Genomic DNA, 6,966 nt, shown 5'->3' on the forward strand with positions numbered 1-6,966 from the left:
TTAACTTTTTGGTTCTGAAACTGGTTATGGTTTAACGGTGCCCGAGTCCCCGAGTCCCTTTGTCAGAGCAGCAGAACCTCGGACGAAGCGTCTCATCGTTTCACCCGTGTGTTTCTCGCAGACTCGGTTTTCTCTTGGTGCCAGTGTGGAGCGAGCCACACGCCCTCTTCAAAACCACCACGGCTTTGGCTTGCTTCCTCCAGTGCTTCCTCTGTCGGCGTTTCCAGGAGAGCTGCACCTGCTCCAGCGGCGCCAGCCCAGACCCCAGCCAAGAGCCCCGCCCCCAAGAGCCCCGCCCCCAAGAGCCCCGCCCCCCGGACACGGTGAGGATGACCAAGTCCAAGACCTACCAGGCCTACCTGCCCAGCTGCCACCGCACGTACAGCTGTGTCCACTGCCGCGCCCACCTGGCCAACCACGACGAGCTCATCTCCAAGGTACTCACTAACTAACTACTATAACCAACCACGACGAGCTCATCTCCAAGGTACTCACTAACTAACTACTATAACCAACCACGACGAGCTCATCTCTAAGGTACTCACTAACTAACTATAACCAACCACGACGAGCTCATCTCTAAGGTACTCACTAACTAACTAACTACTATAACCAACCATGACGAGCTCATCTCTAAGGTACTCACTTACTCACTAACTAGTATAACCAACCACGACGAGCTCATCTCCAAGGTACTCACTCACTAACTAACTCACTAACTAACTAACTACTATAACCAACCACGACGAGCTCATCTCTAAGGTACTCACTCACTAACTACTATAACCAACCACGACGAGCTCATCTCCAAGGTACTCACTAACTAACTACTATAACCAACCACGACGAGCTCATCTCTAAGGTACTCACTAACTAACTATAACCAACCACGACGAGCTCATCTCTAAGGTACTCACTAACTAACTAACTACTATAACCAACCATGACGAGCTCATCTCTAAGGTACTCACTTACTCACTAACTAGTATAACCAACCACGACGAGCTCATCTCCAAGGTACTCACTCACTAACTAACTCACTAACTAACTAACTACTATAACCAACCACGACGAGCTCATCTCTAAGGTACTCACTCACTAACTACTATAACCAACCACGACGAGCTCATCTCTAAGGTACTCACTTACTCACTAACTAGTATAACCAACCACGACGAGCTCATCTCCAAGGTACTCACTCACTAACTACTATAACCAACCACGACGAGCTCATCTCTAAGGTACTCACTAACTAACTACTATAACCAACCACGACGAGCTCATCTCTAAGGTACTCACTAACTAACTACTATAACCAACCACGACGAGCTCATCTCCAAGGTACTCACTAACTAACTACTATAACCAACCACGACGAGCTCATCTCTAAGGTACTCACTAACTAACTATAACCAACCACGACGAGCTCATCTCTAAGGTACTCACTAACTAACTAACTACTATAACCAACCATGACGAGCTCATCTCTAAGGTACTCACTTACTCACTAACTAGTATAACCAACCACGACGAGCTCATCTCCAAGGTACTCACTCACTAACTAACTCACTAACTAACTAACTACTATAACCAACCACGACGAGCTCATCTCTAAGGTACTCACTCACTAACTACTATAACCAACCACGACGAGCTCATCTCTAAGGTACTCACTTACTCACTAACTAGTATAACCAACCACGACGAGCTCATCTCCAAGGTACTCACTCACTAACTACTATAACCAACCACGACGAGCTCATCTCTAAGGTACTCACTAACTAACTACTATAACCAACCACGACGAGCTCATCTCTAAGGTACTCACTAACTAACTACTATAACCAACCACGACGAGCTCATCTCTAAGGTACTCACTAACTAACTACTATAACTAACCACGACGAGCTCATCTCTAAGGTACTCACTAACTAACTACTATAACTAACCACGACGAGCTCATCTCTATGGTACTCACTCACTAACTACTATAACCAACCACGACGAGCTCATCTCTAAGGTACTCACTAACTAACTACTATAACCAACCACGACGAGCTCATCTCTAAGGTACTCACTAACTACTATAACCAACCACGACGAGCTCATCTCTAAGGTACTCACTAACTAACTACTATAACCAACCATGACGAGCTCATCTCTAAGGTACTCACTAACTAACTACTATAACCAACCACGACGAGCTCATCTCTAAGGTACTCACTAACTAACTACTATAACCAACCACGACGAGCTCATCTCTAAGGTACTCACTCACTAACTAACTACTATAACCAACCACGACGAGCTCATCTCTAAGGTACTCACTCACTAACTACTATAACCAACCACGACGAGCTCATCTCTAAGGTACTCACTAACTAACTACTATAACCAACCATGACGAACTCATCTCTAAGGTACTCACTAACTAACTACTATAACCAACCACGACGAGCTCATCTCTAAGGTACTCACTAACTCACTAACTAACTACTATAACCAACCACGACAAGCTCATCTCTAAGGTACTCACTCACTAACTACTATAACCAACCACGACGAGCTCATCTCTAAGGTACTCACTAACTAACTACTATAACCAACCATGACGAGCTCATCTCTAAGGTACTCACTCACTAACTACTATAACCAACCAGGACGAGCTCATCTCTAAGGTACTCACTAACTAACTAACTAACTACTATAACCAACCACGACGAGCTCATCTCTAAGGTACTCACTAACTAACTACTATAACCAACCACGACAAGCTCATCTCTAAGGTACTAACTCACTAACTAACTACTATAACCAACCACGACAAGCTCATCTCTAAGGTACTCACTAACTAACTACTATAACCAACCACGACGAGCTCATCTCTAAGGTACTCACTCACTAACTACTATAACCAACCACGACGAGCTCCTCTCTAAGGTACTCACTCACTAACTACTATAACCAACCACGACGAGCTCATCTCTAAGGTACTCACTAACTAACTACTATAACCAACCACGACGAGCTCATCTCTAAGGTACTCACTAACTAACTACTATAACCAACCACGACGAGCTCATCTCTAAGGTACTCACTAACTAACTACTATAACCAACCACGACGAGCTCATCTCTAAGGTACTCACTAACTAACTACTATAACCAACCACGACGAGCTCCTCTCTAAGGTACTCACTCACTAACTACTATAACCAACCACGACGAGCTCATCTCTAAGGTACTCACTAACTAACTACTATAACCAACCACGACGAGCTCATCTCTAAGGTACTCACTAACTCACTAACTACTATAACCAACCACGACGAGCTCATCTCTAAGGTACTCACTAACTAACTACTATAATCAACCACGACGAGCTCATCTCTAAGGTACTCACTAACTAACTACTATAACCAACCACGACGAGCTCATCTCTAAGGTACTCACTAACTAACTACTATAACCAACCACGACGAGCTCATCTCTAAGGTACTCACTAACTAACTACTATAACCAACCAGGACGAGCTCATCTCTAAGGTACTCACTAACTAACTCACTAACTCACTAACTCACTCACTCACTAACTAACTAACTAACTAGTATAACCAACCACGACGAGCTCATCTCCAAGGTACTCACTAACTAACTAACTCACTAACTCACTAACTCACTCACTCACTAACTAACTAACTAACTAGTATAACCAACCATGACGAGCTCATCTCTAAGGTACTCACTAACTAACTACTATAACCAACCACGACGAGCTCATCTCTAAGGTACTCACTAACTAACTACTATAACCAACCACGACGAGCTCATCTCTAAGATACTCACTAACTAACTACTATAACCAACCACGACGAGCTCATCTCTAAGGTACTCACTAACTAACTACTATAACCAACCACGACGAGCTCATCTCTAAGGTACTCTCTAACTAACTAACTAACTAACTAACTAACTAACTAAGCTGGTTTTCTGGTTGCAGTCGTTCCAGGGCAGCCAGGGCCGAGCTTACCTCTTTAACTCTGTGTAAGTTTGATCAGTGAGTTTCCTGCTGAAATACAGGTTTGAGTAAAGCCGCACCTCATTGTGGACTCTGTGCTGTGTCCGAAGGGTCAACGTGGGCTGTGGTCCAGCTGAGGAGCGGGTTCTCCTCACGGGGCTCCATGCGGTCGCCGACATCTACTGTGATAACTGTAAAACCACGCTGGGCTGGAAATACGTGAGTGTTCACCACCACACACACAGTTACTGCTCATTTACTGTGATAACTGTAAAACCACGCTGGGCTGGAAATACGTGAGTGTTCATCACCACACACACAGTTACTGCTCATTTACTGTGATAACTGTAAAACCACGCTGGGCTGGAAATACGTGAGTGTTCACCACCACACACACAGTTACTGCTCATTTACTGTGATAACTGTAAAACCACGCTGGGCTGGAAATACGTGAGTGTTCATCACCACACACACAGTTACTGCTCATTTACTGTGATAACTGTAAAACCACGCTGGGCTGGAAATACGTGAGTGTTCACCACCACACACACAGTTACTGCTCATTTACTGTGATAACTGTAAAACCACGCTGGGCTGGAAATACGTGAGTGTTCACCACCACACACACAGTTACTGCTTATTTACTGTGATAACTGTAAAACCACGCTGAGCTGGAAATACGTGAGTGTTCACCACACACACAGTTACTGCTCATTTACTGTGATAACTGTAAAACCACGCTGGGCTGGAAATACGTGAGTGTTCATCACCATCACACACACAGTTACTGCTTATTTACTGTGATAACTGTAAAACCACGCTGGGCTGGAAATACGTGAGTGTTCATCATCACACACACAGTTACTGCTTATTTACTGTGATAACTGTAAAACCACGCTGGGCTGGAAATACGTGAGTGTTCACCACCACACACACAGTTACTGCTCATTTACTGTGAAAACTGTAAAACCACGCTGGGCTGGAAATACGTGAGTGTTCATCACCACACACACAGTTACTGCTTATTTACTGTGATAACTGTAAAACCACGCTGGGCTGGAAATACGTGAGTGTTCACCACCACACACACAGTTACTGCTCATTTACTGTGAAAACTGTAAAACCACGCTGGGCTGGAAATACGTGAGTGTTCACCACCACACACACAGTTACTGCTTATTTCAGCAGTGATGTCACACATGTGGACCACCTTATTATTGGCATAAATACAAACTAACAGATCTGTGACGTGTGAGGAGCTTTCACTGTGGAACAGCTCAGTGAGTTTATAAAAGTTTCTCTTCAGTAAACGGTCCTGATGTTGGTACCGTGATGACGAACGGTCCCCAGCCCTAGTGTTCATACATGTGAGACACGCGTGTTTCTGTGTTGAAGCCACTGACAGTTGGTTGACAGTTGCTAACCAGTAGCATGCTAACGTCTAGAGCAGCTTAAACACTGACTCAGACGGAGACTCTGTCGACATGACAATCTGTAAGAATCACAGAGAAAGGTTTTCTGTTTCCCTCTTTGATGTGTTCATTTGGTCTTCAGAGTGAAGCAGATCTTGAGTAAATCCTGCTGTCAGAGCTGCTACGTCTGAGCTGCATTTGCTGGTTTCTTCACATAAACATGTGTTTTTACTGTTTTCTTCTTGAGTAATGATTACAAGTACACAAATATCTGTCAGTGTCTTTCCTTTTCACCCTGAGTGGAGATATTGTTACATGTAGAAGTACTGCATAAAGCTACTGCAGTATTCAAAATGGCCGACGGAACACATGTATATCAGGATTCTCCTCAACATGCGGCATGACTTACGGAACGTGCAGAAAGACACGGGATCCAATAATTAGAAGAATTCCACAGTATAAGTAATGTTCTATAAGCTGGTGTTCTTTAATGTTCTATAAGCTGGTGTTCTTTAATGTTCTATAAGCTGGTGTTCTTTAATGTTCTATAAGCTGGTGTTCTTTAATGTTCTATAAGCTGGTGTTCTTTAATGTTCTATAAGCTGGTGTTCTTTAATGTTCTATAAGCTGGTGTTCTTTAATGTTCTATAAGCTGGTGTTCTTTAATGTTCTATAAGCTGGTGTTCTTTAATGTTCTATAAGCTGGTGTTCTTCTCTCTCCGCTCCAGGAACAGGCCTTCGAGCTCACATGATCAAGGACAACGGATGGGAGTGACGGCTCCGCCCTGGAATCTGTGGACGCGCTTTGAGGCCCCGGCTCGACCACCACGAGGACCACCACGAGGACCACCACGAGGACCACCACGAGGAGTCGGCCGACTCGCTAGACCACCACGTTTGTGCACGGCGCCACCACCACGAGGACCACCACGAGGAGCCGGTCGAGGCCGACTCGCTCGACCACCACGAGGACCACCACGAGGCCCCGGTCCAGGCCGACTCGCTCGACCACCACGTTTGTGCACGGCGTCACCACCACGAGGACCACCACGAGGACCACCACGAGGCCGACTCGCTCGACCACCACGAGGACCACCACGAGGACCACCACGAGGACCACCACGAGGACCACCACGAGGCCCCGGTCCAGGCCGACTCGCTCGACCACCACGTTTGTGCACGGCGCCACCACCACGAGGACCACCACGAGGCCGACTCGCTCGACCACCACGAGGACCACCACGAGGACCACCACGAGGACCACCACGAGGACCACCACGAGGCCCCGGTCCAGGCCGACTCGCTCGACCACCACGTTTGTGCACGGCGCCACCACCACGAGGACCACCACGAGGAGCCGGCGGGTGCTCGTGCGCAGCTCTGCCACTCACTGTCCGTCTGTCTCGTCTGAAGCATCGATGCCGCTCCAGAACGACGTCGCTCACGAGCGTCTCCACTGTTTCGATTGTATTGTTTCTATTATTCTATTTGTTTGCTTTGTTTGCTATAATCCAAATGAGTATTCAGGGATGTACGGG

This window comes from Gobius niger, assembly GCF_951799975.1.
Source record: "Gobius niger genome assembly, contig: SCAFFOLD_70, whole genome shotgun sequence".
In the NCBI taxonomy this organism is placed as follows: Eukaryota; Metazoa; Chordata; class Actinopteri; order Gobiiformes; family Gobiidae; genus Gobius; species Gobius niger.